An 11,682-nucleotide genomic window follows, 5' to 3' on the forward strand; every position below is an offset into this window, starting at 1 on the left:
AATAGCTAATTTCTATCTCATTTGGTGTGTCCAAGTTTTCTAAGAAATTATCAAACATGAGTTAGCTATATATGGCCAAAAAAAATACAAATTTATCTAATTAAAAATAATAATAACAAAGTCAATATTGCAGAGAGTTATATTACCTTGATAAACAAGTTCCTCTATATGTTTTGTGGGAACATATTCTTTGATCGTGTTGATTTAGAACTTTTGAAAAGTTCCACATCGTTATTATCAATCAAACAACTCATTTTTTTAAGATCACTCCTACCCATATCTGTTTGTAAATCAGTATTGGTAAGGTGCAAAATATTAACTCCTTTATTAGCACAAACATGTTGTAAACACTAAATAGCTAATTTTATAAGAATTATAAGAAAAATGCATACAACTCAAGAACAATAAATGGATATATAGTCGATAAGAGATGAAGAGTTCATTAATCCATTATTATTGGGTTAGTATAATCAAAATGTACAAATCTATTATATAGCTACGAAAAGCATTTACGATAAACTCTAACAAAAAATTATATCTATTAGTTCAAAGTGGGAACATAAGTAAATGAGAAGTATCTGTATTGATATATCTTTGCAAGAACATGAATCATCAAATTGACCCCTTATATATAGTAATTTCAATTTAGTAAAAGCAATTACCAAAAAAGAATCTAAATTTGAACTAAGAGTAGTTGAAGTCGGCTATGATTATCCAACAACAAAATCCTTTCATTGATCCAGAAGGTGAAAGAACATTCTAAAGTTAATTCTAATACGTTCAGACCATTTTTTATTAAACATGTGAAAGGAGGGGAAAACTTAACCTAATATGTGGAAGAATGACATTTTTGAACCATCTCTATTATGTTAAGGACATTTTTTGACCCTTTATTGGGAAATTACTTAAACAAAATAATTAGGAGGCAAAGAACAATTTTAGTAATGTGTTATTCAAAAATCAACCAACCCCTATAAAAAGCAAAACAAAATCACCTTATTTTATACTTAATAATAAGAAAAAGTCTCATTTCTATTTCTTGACTAAACTAGCTTGTTATTGAGTACTTGTATTATGGCAAGTTGATTGACAATGATTACAATTTACACTCTACAACATTTTGTATAATTTTTTTTAGAGTAATTAACTAAATATATTCTACATGTTCCTGTTTAGCAAGTTGTGCACATTCAATTGGCAAGTTGAAGCTTTTGAACAAATAAGAATAGGTAAAATAAAACAAAATCACTGATAGAAGCTTTCCTAATTATTTAAATGTCAATAGCAAAAGTTCTTTAAAACCTTCATTCACAAGATTACATCCAACATAAGTTCATATACGTTAAAGCAATTGCAAGGAAAGAATCTGAATTTGAACTAAGACTAGTTGAAGTCGGCTATGGCTATCCAGCAACAAACCCTTTCATCGATCCAGAAGGTGAAAGAACATTATAAAGTTATTTCTAATATGTTGAGGACATTTTTTATTTAAATGTAAATGTTATTACATTTGAATGTCGATATAACACTCGAGTGAGACAACCCCTATTTTTGCTCGACTGTATTACTTTAAGGTATTACATATATTATGTGGAAAGTTAAGAAAATCATATACAACCTGTTGATTTTATGTTTCAATAAATTTTAAAACAAATACATCGGTTAAAGATTTTTAAGAGTTATGTTTCAATTAGTTTTGAAACAAATGTATCACTTAAAGTTTTGAGTTACAAAAGAAATGAATTTGACAAATTCATTATTCATAAGTTTTGAGTTACAAAGAAAATGTATTTGACAAATTCATTATTCATTAAGTTTTACGTTATAGGTTCTTGAAAGAATGACATTTTTTGTTTTAAAACATACATAAACCTATTAACTATTACTTAATTAATATACTTCTCATGCATGAAACTTTCATCCTATAAATATTACTTTCTTTGGTTTGAAAAGACAAGCACTCAAAACTACTTTTCCCTTGAAAAACACTCTAGAGACATTGATCAAATGGTGAAATCACCAATTCAAGAATAGAAGAGAAATATTCTTGAATGCTACTTGTTTTGTAGCTTAGTTGAATCCCGAAGATAGAGTCGCCACTTGTTCTTCCGTTTGCTCATGGGAGAGACTTCAACTATCTTCAAGAAGCGTATTATCATGCCTCTAAGCCAACCAAGTTTTATTTTGAATTTCTTATACAATTATCATTATTGTTCTAACAATTTGAAGATAGTTGTCTCTATGGATTCTACATCAATATCAAATAGTATTTCATCTTTGCGTAATCCTAATTTTGAAATATTTGATGGCAAAGACTTTCCTAGATGGCGTGGAAAGATGGAATTCTTTTTAAAATGATTAAAGTTGGCATATGTTCTTGAAGAACCTTGTCCTAATGCTCCTAGTTCTGAGGTAGCATCTGACGAGGCAACTTTGATTAAAGAATAAATTGCCAAATGGCAATATGAGGATTATTTGTGCAAGAATTATATTCTTGGAGGAATGTCTAACAAATATTATGATCAATATTATGTTAAATTCAAATATGCTAAAGAGATATAGAACACTCTTCAAGCTATTTATTTAGCCGAAGAGGCGAGTTCTAAGAAATTTCTCATTTCAAATTATATGGAGTTCAAAATGGTTGATGACAAGTCAATCACTGAAAAAGTACAAGAATTCCAACTTATAGCTAATAAAATTGTTATATCTGGAATTGCTCTTGATGAAAACTTTTATGTTAGTGCTATTGTATCAAAACTTCCTCCATCTTGGAAAGAGTACCGAAGCAAACTCTTACACAAAAAAAAAAAGATTTGACTCTTGAACAATTGTTGCAACACTTGCAAATTGAACAAGAGACACGATAGCGCGATACTAATAGTTTAAAGGAACCTGTCATGAAAGCTCATATGGTTGAAGAAAAATCAAACAAGAAGGAACCTGAAAATAAGAATTTTTCAAACGCAAAGAAGACTACAAATTTCAAGAGTAATGGTGCCAATTTTAAATCTGGTGAATGCTATTATTGTCACAAAGTTGGTCACTATGCGCGTGATTGTAAAATTCTCGAAGCCGAAAAGAAGAAAGAAAAATCAAATAAAAATAAAAAGGATGATCTTGTGGCAATGGTCACAGAAGCATTTGTAGCAGAAGATCAAGTAGAATGGTGGATAGATACTGGCGCAACTCATCACATATCAGGTAACCAAAACTCTTTCAAGACTTATGAATTAGTGGAGGATGGTAAAATTTTATATATGGGAAACTCCTCCTCTACTAAAGTTGTGGGAAAAGAAACTGTTGAACTGAAGTTTACTTTCGGAAAGATAGTTACATTGATGGACATATTGCATGTTCCTGATATTCGAAAGAACTTGGTGTTAGGTTCTTTCGAATCATGGTTTTAAAATGGTTTTTGAGGAAGATAAGTTTATTTTATCTAAAAATGGCATGTTTGTTGGAAAAGTTTACGTTGCAAATGGAATGTTTAAACTTAATATTGAAAATGAAAATATTTCTGCTTATCTTGTGGAGTCTCTGGACTTATGGCATGAATATCTGGGATATGTGAATTTTAGATCCATTCAGCTTATGGTGAATAATGGATTAATCAAAGATTGTGGAAAGAATCATACTGCTAAGTGTTTTACTTGTAGTAAATGCAAGATTACTAAGAAGCCCTTTAAGATAGTTGAAAGGACTTCCACATTTTTGCAATTAATCCACATTGATATTTGTGAGATGGATTATTTGTCACGTCATGGAAAGAGGTATTTTATCACTTTTATTGATGACTACTTAAGATATACTTATGTCTTTCCATTGAAAATAAAAGATGAAACATTTGAGACTTTCAAAGCATATAAAGCAGAAGTTGAAAATAAATTGAGTGTGAAAATTAAGTCAATTAGGTTTGATAGAGGTAGAGAGTGCTTAAAGTCAGATTTTATTGATTTTTGTGAGAGAGAAGGCATTAAAAAATAATTGACCATGTCTATACACCACAACAAAATGGTGTAGCAGAAAGAAAAACTAGGACTTTCATAGAAATGGTTAATTCTATACTTTATAGATCTGGTATATCTGAAAATTTATGCATTGAAGCTTTGCTTTCAGCATGTCATATTTTGAATAGAATTACATCCAGGAATCATGATGCATCTCCATATAAACTTTGGAATAATCGAAAACCAAATATAAATTATTTTAAAGTATGGGGTTGCTTGGCTCATGTTCGATTACCAAATCAATATTTAACCAAGATTGGCCATAGAGGAGTAGATTGTGTGTTTATTGGTTATTCACAAACCAGTAAGGCTTATAGATTTTTAAATCTTAAGACCCTAAGTCCTCACACAATTATTGAATCTTTATATGCTAACTTTTTAGCATATATCCCAAGAAAAAAATTCTTTTGAACAAGATTCAAGTTCTTCTATTTCTCCTCTTAAAAGGAAAATAGTTGAGTCATTGGAAGAAAGTCAACCAAGACGTAGTTCAAGATCAGCCAAATCAAAAGACTTTGGACCTGATTTTCAAGCTTATTTGGTTGAAAAGGATCCTGAAAGCTATGTTGAAGCTATGTCTTCACATGATGCTACATTTTGGTGTGAAGCCACTGATGATGAAATGCATTCTATATTATCTAATATTACATGGATATTGTCAGACCTTTCTCCTGAATGTAAACCAATTGGTTGCCGATGGATTTTTAGGAAGAAAATGAAATCTGATGGTACTTTAGATAAGTACAAAGCCCGTTTGGTAGCTAAAGGCTTTACTAAATTGAAATATATTGATTATTTTGATACTTTTGAACCTGTAGCTCGGATGACCTCTATTTGTCTCTTGATTGCTCTAGCAGTAATTCATGGTCTTGTGATTCATCAGATGGATGTGAAAACTGCATTCCTGAATGGAGATCTAGACAAAGAAGTCTATATAAAACAACCAGAAGGATTTGTCAATCCTGGTCAAGAACGTAAAGTTTGTAAACTTCTTAAATCTCTTTATAGATTAAAACAAGATCCAAAATAATAGCACGATAAATTTAGAAAAGTTATAATATCTAATAGCTACTTAATCAATGGTAGAGATATCTGCATATTTAGTAAATTTCAAGAAAATTCTGGTGTTATAATATGTCTTTATGTAGATGACATATTGATCTTTGGAACTAATATCGAAAGAGTCAAAGAAACAAAATATTTTCTTGTTTCTCAATTTGAAATGAAAGATCTTGGAGAAGCTGATGTAATTTTAGGCATCAAAATTATAAGATCAGCAAGTGTTTAACTCTTACTCAATCAAGTTATATTGAGAAGGTTCTAAAGAGGTTTGGTTATTTTGACGACAAGACTGCTCCTACATCATTTGATCCTAGCATCAAATTATTGTGAAACTTTGGTGATATCCTTGATCAATTGACATATTCTCAGATTGCTGAGAGTCTTATGTATGCCATGCATTGTACCAGGTCAGATATTGGTTATGCTGTAGGAACTTTGAGCAAATTTACTGGTAGTCCTGGAGTTGGGCATTGGAATTCCTTAATTCGTGTTTTAAGGTATCTGAAGGGTACAATTAATGTTGGCCTGCATTATTCTACCTTTCCATCAGTTCTTGAAGGCTATAGTGATGCTACTTGAAATTCTGATTCGAACGACTCTAAATCTATTACTGCTTGGATTTTCACTTTGGTTAGAGCAGCAATATCTTGGAGATCATAGAAGAAGACATGTATTACTCACTCAACCATGGAGTCAGAATTTATCGTTGTCTTCTGCTGGAGAAGAAGCTGATTGGTTGTGGAGTATACTGATAGATATTCCATTATGGGGTAAGTCAATACCACCTTTGACTATATATTGTGATAATAAAGTTGCTATATTTTGGTCTTCAAGTGATTGTTACAATGGTAAGTCAAGACAAGTTCGTCTCAAACACAATCATGTGAGAATATTATTGGAGGATGACATAATATCACTTCAATATGTGAAGTCCAAACTCAATTTAGCATATCCTTTGTCTAAAGGGTTAGGCAAGAAATTAGTGGTACAAACTTGTAATGGGATGGGAATAAAGCATGTTGTAGATTGATTGTACTTTATGGTAACCCTACCTAATGATGTAATCTTAGGTTCAAAGGGAAAAACAAGTAAAGTTACAATTGTGAAGCACATCAATAAAACTTTCTTTTTCCCTAGAGAGTGAGTAGATGTTCATAAGTTGAGATTTATTCTCTTGATAAATCTATAAGACCGATATCGGTTGGAGTAAATAATAACACTCTTGATAGATTTGACAGTATTCCTACAAAATAAAAGAATGAGATCATATTCTCTTATTAAGTCTATACACCGATTTCGGTTGGAGTGTGTAGGAACACTCTTGATAGATTTACTGATACTTTGTTGTAAAGGAGGATGAGATTAATTTCTCTTAATGAAATTCATAGACTACTTAGTCGGAGTATGCAAAGTTACTCTTGATGAATTCACCTCACTAGTGCGAAGTGGAGGCCGCTTCAATAAGATTTTTACAGGAAAATCTTAAAGCACTTAGCTAAAAGGATTCGGGAAACATGACCGTAAGGTGTCAAATAATTTTGATATTCACCGGAACATAGCAATATGCGTGGAGTATTTTCCTACTTCATTCAATGAACCACTTAGTTATAGATTTGTTCACTAAGTAGTCAATGATTTAGAAAGTCTTCACTAGCTAATGGTTCAAGTCCAAAAGACACCATTATTGATACATGTTGCTAGATTGATGTCTCAAATGAATTTTGTTTTTATTTTTTTAAAGATAAATTTTCTTGAAACAAGTGGGGGATTGTTGATTTTATGTTTCAATAAATTTTGAAACAAATACATCGATTAAAGATTTTTAAGAGTTATATTTCAATTAGTTTTGAAACAAATGCATCACTTAAAGTTTTGAGTTACACGGAAATGAATTTGACAAATTCATTATTCATAAGTTTTGAGTTACAAAGGAAATGAATTTGACAAATTCATTATTCATAAGTTTTGAGTTACAAAGGAAATGTATTTGACAAATTCATTATTCATTAAGTTTTATGTTATAGGTTCTTGAAAGAATGACATTTTTTGTTTTAAAACATACATGAACCTATTAACTATTACTTAATTAATATACTTCTCATGCATGAAACTTTCATCCTATATTGCTTTCTTTGGTTTGAAAAGACAAGCACTCAAAACTACTTTCCCCTTGAAAAACACTTGAGAGACATTGATCAAATGGTGAAATCACCAATTCAAGAATAGAAGAGCAACATTCTTGAATGCTACTTGTTTTGTGGCTTAGCTGAATCCCGAAGATAGAGTTGTCACTTGTTCTTCCGTTTGCTCGTGTGACAGACTCCAACTATCTTCAAGAAGCGTATTATCATGCCTCTAAGCCAAGCAAGTTTTATTTTGAATTTCTTGTACAATTATCATTATTGTTCTAACACAACCTACTTATGGTAGTAACAGTTTCAGCTCTAATGACTATCCAAAACTTATTCACAATCAACATCTAAAAAACACCTGGCTACTCAGACATCGTCGATGAATAAAATTGTCTTTCAGACAATCTATCAAACAGATTGCATGCGTCACTTTGCTAGCTTAATTTAAGTAACAATGGTGAGTTGATAATCCTCCCAAAATATTGAAAATTATAGTTCAATCATCCAAGTTCAGCTAACAACACCAGAATTTTACAATTTGAGTTCAAACAAAGCAAAATCCGCACATAATAAATAAGAGTTAAAAAGTTATGAAGGTGACCGATTTTTTTTTTTACAAAAAGGTCTACTTAGCTAACGCATAATCTCACAAGATCAAACCAAATACTTTCCAAATCATAATGAAAAGCAAGTAGAGAAAAAGATATACAATTTACCTTGAATGTGATTGGAACACAAGTTAAAATTGAGATATTAGAGAAAGAAGAAAGTGACATGGGATTATTTTTCGTTTCTTTTAATTGTAGTTTTAGGTATTTGACTCATTAATACAAGAAAAGAATGAGCTAATTTAGGCATAAAATAATTAGAGAGAAAAAATTTGGAGGAAAATTTTTTTATTTTGATTTTGATTTTTATGTTATTAATTATGTGTTGTTTTTAATAAAATTAGAGAATTTTTTTTGTGAATTCATCAATTTAATGAGGTGATTTAGAAATTCTTGTGAATTCATCAATTTAATGAGGTGATTTAAGCATAAAATTATAGGAAAAAGTTTGAAGGGATTTTTTTTTTACTTTTATTTTAATTTTTTGTGTAATTAATTATGTGTTGATTCTTTTAAAGTTTGATTCATCAGTTTTAAATAGAATTAGATGAACATTTTATGAATTTATCAATTTCCCTACTAAATGAGAACAATTAAAAAAATATTAATTATTTATTTAAATTATATTTAAAACTTAAAATCACTATTTAAAGGACTTATATTGTCGGATCGTCGCCATACATATTTATACTCTGCATAAAGTCCTGTCTCATAATATTAATCAAAAAGTCAACTCTAATAATTGGACCCCTATAACAATCTCTAGGAATGGGCCCAAAATATCCTTTTTCTCTTCGAATGATCTAGTAATCAAGTCCATCACTGAGAAAATAAGTTGTATAAACGTTAAAAATACTATCAAAACCTGCTTATGATCCGTCCAAAGTATTAATTATCATAAATCAAAAATAATATTCTCCAAACACTGTTCTAATAACGATAACAGGATCTCCTTAATCCTTCATATCAAAGAATGCGGAGATTTTGGAAAATATTTGGGCTTTTCAATACTTAACCTAAGGCCTACTATGAGGGATTTTCACTTCAAAATCGACAACCTCAAAACGAAATCAGCCGGTTGAAAAACTAAATTCCTCAACTTAGTAAGTAGGACTATACTTGCTAAAGCATGCCTCAACAACATTCCTAGCCACGTTATGCACTACCTTAACCTCCATAAAGAAATTGCTAAAAAAATAGACAAGATTCAATGAAAGGTCATATGGGGTACAATGGATATAAAGAAAAAACTACATCTCCTAAGCTGGAATATATTAGTGAAACCAAAGGAACTAAGGGGCTTGGCATACAAAAATGCACCCAGAAAAATAAAGCCCTTATGACTAAATTAGCTTGCAGGATTTATAAAAATCCTATTGGTATGTGGGCTACTATACTACTTAATAAATACAACAATAGAAACTTTATCTCTGATAGGGCTAAAACCTCTAAAACAAGTAGCAATATTTGGACAAATATTCTAGCAGATTGGGAAGTCTGTACAGATTGCTCAAGATAGGGGCTAGGAAATAGGGTAAATATTCGTTTCTGGAAGGATAATTGGATCATTAATAGTGAACCACTGGCAACAACCTTAAATACTCTGTTAATGTTACTGGATGAGAACTTGAAGGTAGCCAGAATCATTAGAGATGGAGAGTGGACGTTGGATGGGATTTGTGATATCCTGCCTATGGATAATGTCCAAAAAAATTCTGATAATGTTCATTTCAAATGATGACCAACTATTGACAGATAAGCTGAAGTGGACAATAACCTCCAATGTGCTATTCTTCACCAGGTTAGCCTACAACTTCATAGCTTCTAAGAACCAACTAATGTCGACTTATAACATGAAATTCAATTGAATTTGTAAACTACACTGTCCCAATAAGATAAAAATTTTCATAAATGACTGTGTTATCATGATAAACTGCCCACAAGAGCATATCTTAACTATATTGGAATTAATGTGGAGCCTTTTTTTTACCACGTGCAAACAAATTAAGACCATTAAACACACTTTTGGGAATGCCTTATAGTCCATGTTTTTTGGGAAAAGGTCAATTTATCAGCTTTGCAAAGCACACGAGATGGTAATGCCCATTGGCTGGATAATTGCAAACATATGGGGAATAAATCTGTAGGTCGCGAACTACATTTGGGTGAAGCGTTTCCTTTTCTTTTATGCAATTTTTGGTTAACTTGGAACTCTAATGTCTTTAATACTTCAAAGACAAATATACCACCTAATACACCCTATGAGCAAGCTATAGAGTTCAAATACGAGGCTAGGGAGAAATTCACTCATAAAGCGAACAAAAGCTTGTTGTGTACGGAAACCACAGGAAAGAGAGCGAAAACTTAGTGTAAATGGTCCTTTAACCATGAGATAAATGTGTGGGGTTCGAAATCGAGCGTCATGCGGAAGCTTATAATTTGTAAATCATGGAGATGATAATTCAGATGATAAAGAAAAATATATTACAAGCATAATTATTATATGGTTTGCCAATTGGTCACATATGAAAACCTAATATAAAGAAACCATAAAAACTATTAGAGAGAAATGTTCCTCTAAACAAACCCTTTAGAGACTATATTATGGATGCTACTGTATTATTGTATGAGCAGAGGATTTTTTGTTTATAGAGGTGCAAAACCTTTTCTCCAATAAAAAAGTTAGCCAAATATCAAAAAGAATTATATTTTTCATTCAGAAAAAAGTAAAAGTAATTATGGTATTACTTTTGTTTTCCTTATACGAATAATAAAATTAAATTTGATAAGAAAATTAGGACAAATATACTAATAGAAACTAGAGGGGGTGGGGGAGGAAGGGGCAGGAGGCATCTTTCGAAATAAAGAAGGGAGATGGATCAGGGGTTTTAATGAAATCAATGTAAATTCACCTCTGGAAGTTTAAGTTACCAACTGTTATTCTTGGTTTAAGAATAACAATGAAAATAAAATGTCCACAACTTATAACTGCTACAGATTTTCTTCAGTTAGTATTGACAATTAACAAGAACATTGATATGGACACTAATCTTTTGGCTGTATGCAGTGGCGGACCCAGGATTTAAGAATTGTGGGTGCTTAAAAAAATAAAAAATTGAGAAAAATAAAAAATCACCTCAACAAGGTTCGAATCCGGAACATCCCTTTAGTGGAAAAACTTAAGGCCAACTTAAATGTCAGTGCACCCAACCAATTTTTATTTCAGTGGGTGCATTTATATGTTTTATACCTATTTTCGTATATTTTTTATGTACTTATATCTATTTTGTGTCGAATTTACTGAGTGTCGAAGCACTCCAAAAATGTATGTAGGTCCGCCCCTGACTGTATGGAGGGCTCTTCTGCAGGAGTTGGGGAACCCACAAGTTCTCCATGAACAGTGACGGATGCAAGATTTTCATTCAGGGGTTTGAAATATTAAGTAAATGTGTAAAAATTATAAAACAAAAAGCAAAGCGAGGAGCATGCAAAATTTTAACAAGACATATCATGTCCTTTTATATTTTTTTTATTTTTGCTATGCATCATAAAAAATATTGTGCCCTATTTTTACTTTCACTTTGTACTGTTTTATTTTATTTTAAACTTAATATTTTTTTCTTTCAAATTAATATCCCTAAAAAAAACATTCCTAAAAAGGCAAAGTAACGATTGAATTATTAATATTATAATACTTATTTAGTACTTAATAAAAATTAAAAAAAATTGAAAAATATCATTATTAATATATTGAGTAATAAAAATATAGCTGAAAAGAACAAGCTATATAACTTGATAAATAAAGTTTGAAGTTGATAAAATATAAGAATCTTGTATATGAAACTAGTGATGAAAATATTTTGAACAAGC

This window comes from Capsicum annuum, chromosome 5 (genome assembly GCF_002878395.1).
Source record: "Capsicum annuum cultivar UCD-10X-F1 chromosome 5, UCD10Xv1.1, whole genome shotgun sequence".
Classification (NCBI taxonomy): domain Eukaryota; kingdom Viridiplantae; phylum Streptophyta; class Magnoliopsida; order Solanales; family Solanaceae; genus Capsicum; species Capsicum annuum.